Source organism: Agelaius tricolor, unplaced genomic scaffold (genome assembly GCF_023055355.1).
Source record: "Agelaius tricolor isolate 1412-34295 unplaced genomic scaffold, bAgeTri1.0.p SCAF_46, whole genome shotgun sequence".
Taxonomy (NCBI): Eukaryota; Metazoa; Chordata; class Aves; order Passeriformes; family Icteridae; genus Agelaius; species Agelaius tricolor.
Window position 1 is genome coordinate 1,674,179 of NW_027269306.1, and position 10,875 is coordinate 1,685,053.

Here is a 10,875-nt window from a genome sequence, read left to right on the forward strand (position 1 = left end):
CAGCATGACTGTCTCTATCTAGTCAAGTAAATGGCAGATTGTCACTGCAGGGTTTTTTTTTTTTCCACTCTTCTACAGGAGGAAAAGTTAAGGTTAAATCAATACCCCTTGCACATGTGAGAGAAAAAGTGGTCCACTTTGTGTCAATTCTTCATTCCTGTGAGAATTAATTCCAAGAGCACACAGCAGCCCCTCTGCTGTTAAGTGGCTGTAAGTGATATGTGGTAAGTGATCCAAAGAACAGGAGCACTGGGCTACACCCACAGTGGTGTTAGTGCAAGAAAATGTGTCACACCAAGCTTAACCTAAACTGTTCACACCAAAGCCTAACCTAAATCTGCCACTCTGCATGTTCCCTCTGCACCTCTGGGGCTCCAGCTCCTGTCCCCACCCACAGAGGCACGAGGAGTCCAGCCAGGGTGGGCACTTCCTTGCTGGACTTTCTTTGGGAAGGATATCAGTGATGAGATGAGCTAACCCTCCCCACAAAACCCTTGCAGCTTCCTCTCACCATGGCCAGCTCACCAGAGATGATTGCAAATGCAATTTTCAGCAGCTGAGTGGCGCAACACTGTCTTGGGTTGGAAATGGGGGTATGTATTCAATTCCCACCTGTCAGAGCTGGGGCAGTTCTCTGCTGTTCTTGGGGCAGTTTTTTCTTTATCTCTCCCACAGCCAATCCTCTCTCCAGATCTCTTCTGAACATGGCCAGTGAGCATCCCTGCATGGCTGAGCCAATTCCATCATCCCATGAGGAGATGCTCCGCCCAGGGGAGGAGCCAAGCATTCCTACCTGGATCCAATCTGAGGTTTGGGACAGCACAGCAGCCTTTGCCCAGTGCATTCCCAGAGGAGCAGCTTCTGCTGCCCTGCATTGCCAGAGGGAGCCCAGGCCCATCTCCAGCAGCCCTGGAGCTGCAGAGGAAAACTCCCCCCTTGTGCAGGATCCCTGCTCCAGCAGAGCCACAGCTGGCACTGCAGGAGGGCTGAGCCCCCATGGGATGGGACTGTGCCACCACCCTGACACACAGGGGGCAGGGCCTGCTCTGACTCTGGCAGTGGTTTGCTTCTTTTTGTATTATTGCATTTGTATTTCTTTTTAATTTTCCTAGTAAAGAACTGTTATTCCTACTCCCATATCTTTGCCTGAAAGCCCCTTAATTTCCAAATTATATTAATTCAGAGGGAAGGGTGTTTTACATTTTCCATTTCAAGGGAGGCTCCTGCCTTCCTTAGCAGACACCTGCCCTTTCAAACCAAGACAAACACCCACTCCTGTGAATGTGTGTGACCTCTGAGTCCCTACTGAGCCCCATGGCATCCAGCCTTGGTGAGAGCAAAATGTGGCACAGCAAGGAAAACTCCAAGTACTAAATGTGTCAATTCATAACTATCCTGACTATTCTTAGTACTTAGGACTCTTATCCCCACCACCACCATCCTTTTCCCTCAAGCTCATTTTCTAATTTCTCTTCACCATTTGTACTCATTTCTATTTCAAGTTGTGTGTGTAGGGTTTTAATTATCTTCTATTTTGGGGCATTAAAAGATTCTGAATCATCCCACCTTCTGGGAGATTAGTAAATCCAGTGATTATCAACAAAAACGCTGTTGAATGCCTATTATCCATGCTAATTATTCAATTAAAAATATGCTGGAGCCATCAGCAGGACACTTCCATTTCATGGTTGAATAAAAGAAAAAACATCTTTCAAAATTGCTCTAAAGCAATTATTTTAAAACTTGCTTTTCAGAGCTAATCTTTCCCCAGTACCTCCATGCTGGTACAATAAAACCTGTGCATAGAGATCAATGGATGTGGAAACCCATGCAGAAAAATTCAAGAGATGCACAGACTTGTCTTGGACACCCCACTAAGATAATACCCTAATTTGTGCTCTTTTTCCCCTGAATAGAGTACATTTTGTTTCTGCATAACCTTTCCAAAGACATGGATGCTGCCAACACGTGTCAGTATCCTGACACTCTTCTGGTCTCAGTATCTTAAGTATACATTTAGGATCATGAAAGTAATTTTCAGCCTAATTAGTCTTAAGACTATCAGTAGTTCAGTCTTTAGAGTGATTTCTCCACTTTCTAGCACTTCACACCCTTTAACAAAAAAAAAGTTAATCATGATTTTGCAATCACAGTGCTTACATGCCATCTTATTATCTGGCTACAGTCTGAAGTGAATTGCCTGACTAAACTGGTAAGGAAACCCAGCAGCAGGTGGAAAAGTAGCCTGGGATGGGCCTTTCCCACCAGGTATTTATACCAGTCAAAGCACTCACTAAAACATGCTTCCTCCCAGGTCTGTCAAGCCAGTCTTAAATTCAGAGATGCCCTTATACTTCATCACCACACACTGAGCTACTCCCAAACTCCTCTAAATCCTCCTAACAAAACCCTGGGTGGATTTCAAAGGAATCTTTCATTTCTGGGATCTGCTTGTGGCACATGTGGAACAGGAGTTAGGCAACATGGAGCAGCTTGCCAAAACAAGCAATTTTGAAATCAGCTAACCCAACAAGCATCACCACATGAAGATCTCACACCACCTGAGATTCCCCTTATCAGGACATTTAGCTATTACAAAAAAAGATGCCCTAGAATGCCGGATTTGAGAAGAAAACCCATCTGGAAGTACACCTGTATTAGGCAACTACTTGCAAGGCTTGCCTGCCTTTTATATTTTGACAAAGATTTTCAGGAGGACTTTCAAAGGGCCACCACAGAGCAGTATGTACACATATTCTGCTTTTGGAGGAGGATGGGAATAAACAGGAGTTTTATTTCAAGGGGTGGCACGTGCAGGAAGCCTGCCAGTGCCTTGTAATTGCAGAAACAGTCTGTGCTCAGCCTAGCAGCAAAAGCAGCATGGATGTTCTTGTGCTGGATGGGCTCTGGAGATCCCTGGGGTCAGCTATGCATGATGCAAACGAGCAGGTCAGGGATCACCATGAAAGGCTCCTATCAGACATATTTGTACACATATTTTTATGCATACCTATATAAATATACACACAAGCTTTAAAATACGAAACAAGGGTGAATAAATAACTTTCAGACTTGCTATTTTCAGGTGCATTAGCATCTGCTATACAGACACAAAAGGCCAAAAAGGTCAGGCAAATTACTATATGCAACTGGTGACTTAATGAGAGAGAACTGTGTCTGCTGCCTGGCTCTAGGGTCTGTTCTCCCTTTTGGGGCTAAGTGGACAGGTTCCTGCTCCCCTTCTATTTCCAGCCAAATGGAAAAGATGCAGCTCCAGCACAGCACTCCAACAACCACAGCCACGCTTGTTTAGAACAACACAGTCACATCCTTGGTGTGGCCACGATGGACAAAACACCCCATGGAGAAAGCTCTCCATATCAAATGGAGAAAATACCCTTCCCAGTCCAACCTGGAGTGATTCTGTTCAACCTTCAGGGTCAGACTTGACAGAGAAGACAACTGCCATTTGGTAAAGCCACCCACCCATCTGTCTCAAGAAGATTGAGGTCAGCCAACAAACAGCACTTCTGTTCTCTCCTACCCAAAGCTGAACACAGAAAAGTAACATAAAATCAAGATATTGAAAAATCCTTCAAGTATTCTGTTTAAATTACAATTTCCATCTCCATTTGCTTTTCTTAGTTGCTTAACTTGGATAAACAAAGGAGGCAAATGTTAATGCAGAGCCCTGTGTATGTACATGTAGACTCCTGACACGCCCCAGTGACTTGTTTTCACAGGAGTTGCACAGCAGTCCCTGTGTTGCCTCAGTAACAACTCCTACACTGGGACATTTGAGGAAACCAGGGCACAACTTAATGAGTACCATGGCACGTACTCTGCAGTCCTAAAGCTACTCCAGCAGTGCCTGGGACAAGCCAGGTTACTCCTGGCTCCTCAACTTCCCATTTTCCAAGAGAATATGAAGCAGACTGTGTCACCCGTGACACATGTACAAATCCCAGGGCTGTGCAGGGGGATGTGACACAGTTACTGGCACAAACTAGTCCACAAAAATGACCAAAATACTGGGGTTGCAGTACTTTCTTAAATGTTTTCTACTTTTTTTTTACCCTGTCTGAATGCAATTTATTAAATCAAGTATTCGGTAAGAATGGAGAAATAAAAAAATTAAATGAAAGGTAAAAAAAAAAGTGTTAGCCTTGAGATGGAATAGGGAAGACCCTAGACCCTGTAAGGAAAATATCCCAGCTCAGCACCCACTAGATTAGAGGTGTTTTACAGTATCCAAACCCTGTTCTGGATTTCACATGCTGCCTTTGGAGGGGAGCTAGCCTAGAGTAAAGGAGAGCTGATAAGTTGCAAGCACACCATTGATAGCAGGAACAGCAATGAAAAAAGCAGGACAGATTTTCCAAGAGAATATGAAGCAGACTGTGTCACCCATGACACATGTACAAATCCCAGGGCTGTGCAGAGGGATGTGACACAGTTACTGGCACAAGTTATCCCAGACAAATGACCAAAATACTGGGTTTGCAGTCCTTTCTTAAAAGCATTCTACCTTTTTTTTAACCCTGTCTGAATGCAATTTATTTAACCAAATATTCTGTAAGAATAGAGAAACAAAAAAATTAAACAAAAGGGAAAAAAACAAACAAATAAAAAAAAAAGTGTTAGCCTAGAGATGGAACAGGGAAGATCCTGGACCCTGTAAGGAAAACATCCCAGCTCAGCACCCACTAGATTAGAGATGCTTTACAGTACCCAATCCCTGTTCAGGATTTCACATGCTGCCTTTGGAGGAGAGCTAGCCTAGAGTAAAGGAGTCTTGTCTTATATATTACAACAGTCCTATTATCATTATGGTGCAAGGATTTCATAGCCTCAGAGTTTCATACCTCCTTGAAGTTTCTCACAGGCAGCTCCTCTAAGCACTAACTGTTCTTGGTCCTTGCAGCAGCTATCTGACTCCTCTTCCCACCAATCCACTCTTTTATGCCATTAGTTCTTATTGGCTACAGGTGTTGCCTGTTATCATCCAGCCTGCTCCTAATCTTTAGTAATAGGGTCCAGCTGCAACTCGTTGGGGGATAAGATTACATTCTACATTACCCATACTGTGTCCTCCTACAAAGGAGAGCTGATGAGCTCCAAGCACACCATTGGTAGCAGAAACAGCAATGAAAAAAGCAGGACAGATGCTTTCTGAATAGCAGAGCTGGATGTGACAGGGTTCTCAAAAGCTGGTAGGGAAAGTTTAAGTGGTGAGCAAATAAACAAGCTAATATGTTTTCTTCTGGGTTTACCTTTTTACTCTTTTCAATTGTAATCTTTCTTATAAAGGCTGTTTATTTTTCCCCTACTCAAACAGCCTAGAGTTGCCAGACTAGTCTGGACTGAGCTCTCCTCTTTTTAATGCCTTTTTGCTTTTCTGGCCAGGAAACAAGCAGAGAGAAAAGATAGAGGCTAAAGAGCAAATTCAATAAGGATTTTGTGATTTTTTTTCCCAAAGATAGCCAGTTCCTAAAAGGATTTGAAGGGTCAATAGGTGTCAAGGAAACTATTTGCTCAGGAACTACAGCACCTCTTCACATTTTTATAGTAATTGCTAGGGACAAGACATTATTCTTGCAATTAGGGGACAAATGCAACAGCCTACAGGATCTGACACAGCTGATGTGCAGAAAACAGCATTGTACTTGGAAACGAGATGGCCACCTCAAATATGTACCACATTTTGAGCTGTAACCCCATTTTGAGCTGAACCTTTGCAAATTCCAGCAAGTGATGATTCTTTAGAGGAAGATAATAAGGTCTTTGTGAGCTTTACAACTACCTTCTCTAGGATCAGAATTTAATCCAAAGACAAGAACAATCTAAAGAGAAGAAATGAAGTTCCATGATAGCCAGGTGGGAAGTACAAAACTCTCCAGATGGCATGTTTGGACTTGGTCTTCCTTTAGTAATAGTGAAGCCAGGTCTGTTTTTTCTTTATTTTTATAGTATCTTTCAAAATGCACTCCAATATTAAGCATTCATTACTCCTTGGAGATGAACTTGACAGTAAATTTCAGTGCTGATTCAAGGGTGCCTAGGATTTGAAGATTTTAGCTCTGTATCTTACAACTTTTTATTTACAGAATTAGCTGAAGAGAAAGCCAAGGGCTACTACACTTCTCTTACTCTGTCCCATTCAAGTTCTGGGTATCTGTTTTAGTCTATGGCAGGTTTAATTCTTACACATTTTGATACTGCATTCTAAATATTGTTTCAAACCTGACCACAAAATAGTAACACAAATGTTTCTCTGAATTTTGTCATTTTACAAGCGCCTAAAGTATTCACTTACCCTTTTATTCTCAGTTTACAATGGGAAACTGTATTTATTAAAAATATTTCTAAAATACAAAACAAATTAATTGAATTGAATCTTAATATATTAAGATAATCATTAGGAATAATATTTTTTCTGAATTCACAAAAATACAAGATAAATTAGCTCCTCTCAAGATAGTCGCTTGTTTTTCATTCCTCTTTCTTACATTGCTGGAATTTCTCAGTCATTTGTTGTTCTGTGTCACTGGGATGTTTTACTGAAATAGATGGCAATGCCACCAGAAAGCTCTGTCAGATGGCTGTCAGACAACCCACTCTATCACCCTAAATGTAGGTTTTGGCCTACATTTGGTAACAATCCAGTTCATGTTCTAGAACCCTATGTCAAGCACACAAGAGATGAGAAAAATGTATAAGCAATACCCTGAGTATACAATGCAAGAGCACCAAAAAAAATAGCTCCTAAGGCCATTCTTAGCTAAGATGTATTTGAATAATATGAAATATTTTAAATTGATTTAGAAAAAAAATCAGAACTTCCAGATGCAGGACTGAAATTGCCTTTCAACGCAGACACCTTATGTCTGGGGTTTATTTATAAACCTTTTTATGCCTTTATTTATAAACCTTTATATACCTTTGTCTATGCTGTTACCATCTTGTGCTGGGTATCCTCCTTTTCAAGAAGAGTTAAAGGCAAAACTCAGAACAAATTAAATTCAGCTGGGAAAGAGAAACTGTTTACTCAATTTAATATATGCACATAGACATAGGCATTTTAAAAAGCTGTAGAGACACTTTAAATGTATTTAATGTAAGCAGTTAATTCTTTCAGATAGCAGTGGTTCTGTGTGAGTGCTGGTAACAGCTGCTCCTCTTTTAAGTACAAAAGAGAGGGATAAAGCAATCATTAACAGTTTTTTAATCCACAGTATTCTTCTGAAGCCTTTGAAAATGTGAGCAGATATGGGTTTGAAATTTATCATAGTTGTAAGGGTCATTTACCACTGTATTTTAAACAGTGGCATTTTTCCTCATTATTGCTTGGTATTAACATTCCTCACAGTGTTCTCTCTTTTCTGGTGCATACAGCAGTGCTTTTCCTTACAGACTTGAATTTGGTCTGAAAATAAAAGATATGTCATGATTTAGCACATAGTTTAGGCGTGGTTCTTTAACGCTGGTAACTGGTACCTCCTGTGAAAAAAAACCCAAAAAACCTCGTGAATTTATAAGCATGAATTCTGAAAGCAAGCCTGAAAAGAAGAGAGGCAAAAGGAAGGAGTGGGACTCATTACGAAACCCAGCAGATAATTGTAGCAAATGCGTCTTATGAAGATGAGTCACACAGCAAAGGCTGAAACAAAAGGCAGCGAGAGCACAGAGATAGGGCTGGGGAAAAGCACATCGAGCTAGATAACACACACAATGCACTCAGTGCTGTAAGCACTGCGCACAACCAGCCCAACCTGCTGGCTCTCCGTTTCTAAACACAATTACGGCCTTTGATGAGCAAATCACTCACAAGAGGTTATCTCAGCGCCATCCTTCAGTCACACACAGCTCACTTATCATACTGCCTTAGCATTGTCTTCATTACCTGAACCAAGCAGTAATTGAAGTAGATGAGGTATAAGTATTATTATAATCATTGTTTCTTTTTTAAAGTTTTTAAATAATAGTGTATGGTTTGGTTAACTAAACAAATTATTTAATTATGATTTTTTTTTAAATTTTGAGTTTGGTCATATTTTTTTGTAATTGTATGTTTTTATTTATAGATAGGGAATGGTTGGAAAGCTGCCATTCTTCAGTCCATCACATGCCCACAGTTATCAGCTCACTTATACTGCCTTAACATTTTCTTCATTATCTGAACCAAGCAGTAACTTGAAGTAGATGAGGTATAAATACTATGATAATTATGGATTTTTTTAAAGTTTTTAAATAATAGTGTATGGTTTGGTTAACTAAACAGATTATTTCCTTATGATTTTTTAAATTTATTTTGAGTTTGGTCATATTTTTTGGTAATTGTTGTATCTTTTCATGTATAGATATTGAATGGTTGGAAAGGTGCCATCCTTCAGTCTATCACAGTTATCAGCTCACTTATCATACTGCCTTACCATTGTCTTCATTACCTGAACCAAGCAGTAACTTGAAATAGGTGAGGTATAAATACTATGATAATTATGGTTTACTTTTTAAAGTTTTTTTAATAATGGTGTAAGGTTTAGTTAACTAATTTTTTTTTTAATTTTGAGTTTGGTAATATTTTTTTGTAATTGTCTGTTTTTATGTATAGATAGTGAATGGTTGGAAAGGTGCCATCCTTCAGTCCATCACATGCCCACAGTCACAGCTCACTTATCATACTGCCTTAACATTGTCTTCATTATCTGAACCAAGCAGTAACTTGAAGTAGATGAGGTATAAATACTATGATAATTATGGTTTACTTTTTAAAGTTTTTTAAATAATGGTGTAAGGTTTACTTAACTAATTTTTTTTTTTTAATTTTGAGTTTGGTAATATTTTTTTTGTAATTGTATGTTTTCATGTATAGATATGGAATGGTTGGAAAGGTGCCATCCTTCAGTCCATCACATGCCCACAGTGATCAGCTCACTTATCATACTGCCTTAACATTGTCTTCATTATCTGAACCAAGCAGTAACTTGAAGTAGATGAGGTATAAGTATTATGATAATTATGTTTTACTTTTTAAAGTTTTTTTAATAATGGTGTAAGGTTTAGTTAACAGATTATTTAATTTTTTTCAGTTTGGTAATATATATTTGTAATTGTTGTATGTTTTCATTAATAGATATTGAATGCTTGGAAAGGTGCCATGCTTCAGTCTATCACATGCCCACAGTCATCAGCTCACTTATACTGCCTTAGCATTGTCTTCATTACCTGAACCAAGGAGCAACTTGAAGTAGATGAGATATAAATACTATGATAATTGTGGTTTATTTTTTAAAGTTTTTTTTTTTTTATAATGGTGTAAGGTTTAGTTAACTAGACAGAGTATTTAATTTTTTTTTTCGAGTTTGGTAAAAATTTTTGGAATTGTATGTTTTCATGTATAGATATTGAATGGTTGGAAAGGTGCCATCCTTCAGTCTATCACAGTTATCAGCTCACTTATCATACTGCCTTACCATTGTCTTCATTACCTGAAGCAAGCAGTAACTTGCCCCTGTTTTTCACCACTGCTGGGACATCCCTGGATAACACCACACCCCTGGTGCTGCTTTCCACGCTGCTGGCATGCCCTGATCTCACACACACAAACAGCAGCCCGGCTCTGTATCCCAAGAATTCCTGCTCACACAGCACCGCAGCACACGGTTGTTTCTTGACTGCACCTTCAAGAAATTAAGGAATAATTTTATTCATCTCGGGGATTATTAAATAAAGGAGGCTCCTGAAAAGAATTTCTTAATAGTAGTGTCAGGAAAATTAATCCACAAACACCAGAGGTTTATGTCCAAAAAGGAGACAGAGGAGTGCTTTTACTTTATTGGAATAAAGGGAGAGGCCATGGGGCATTCCCCTGGGATCTCTCAAATTTTTGGAGGACGCAGCCGCCTTTTTATCCCAATTTTCCGGCTGCATTTCCCTTCTCTCTTTCCCCATTGGCTGAGGTACTTGAGAGGTGCAGACTCCCTGATACAGAAGATTTCCCTCTAATGTATAACCCTCCCTTTAAATTTTTAATTCTTACTGAATTTAGGGGTTTTTCTTCCCCGTTATTTCTTTCATCTCTCAATGTCTAATTTCGTTTATCAGCAAACCTAAAGTTTATTTGTAAAAGCAAATATCCTTTTCCATTCATCAATCAGTGGAATCCTTCCCATTGTTTCTTTTATCTCCCAGTGCTAGTTTTACCTACCAGCAGACCCACAGCTTGTGGGAGAAAGTGCCCTGGTCCTTGCAGCATCCAAACTACATCCCAGAGCCCTGTTTCTCCCATTCTGTGAGAACAATTGCTGCTTAATTGCTCCAAATCTCCCGGCAATATGTTTGTAACTGGGGAAGCTGCAGTTCTTGCAACGGGCGCCTGGATTTACAAGGTAATTAGTGCTAACAGTGTTCCCAAACCTACTGTCATGTCTGAGTGGATGGCACTTCCAATCTGTGCTGGGATACACATGTCCTTCTGTGCTCATGGTTTCTAACGAATTACAGCAGGGGAAAAAAAGGGGGAAACATAAAAAAAAAAAAAAAAAAAAAAAGGAAAGTTGTGGGATTCATTCATTTTTCAAACTTACATTGAAAATCTGTTTTTCATAAAAGGGATGCATACTTCTGATATACAGCAGCTCTAGTTCTTTGCTCCCATGACAAACAACTGCAATGAGAGTGACAATAGAAAGCCTGAATGATGAGAAATAAAGACACATAATTTCTGGTCAAGGAGCAAACAAATATAATAAAAATCCAAGGCACCTCATTTTTTTCATGTTAAATCACTGCAGGATCATTACATTTTGAGTCATTTCCCCAGGAATTGTCCCCAGTCTTTGGAAAGATGCTACGTGGAACAAGTACTAACTAATA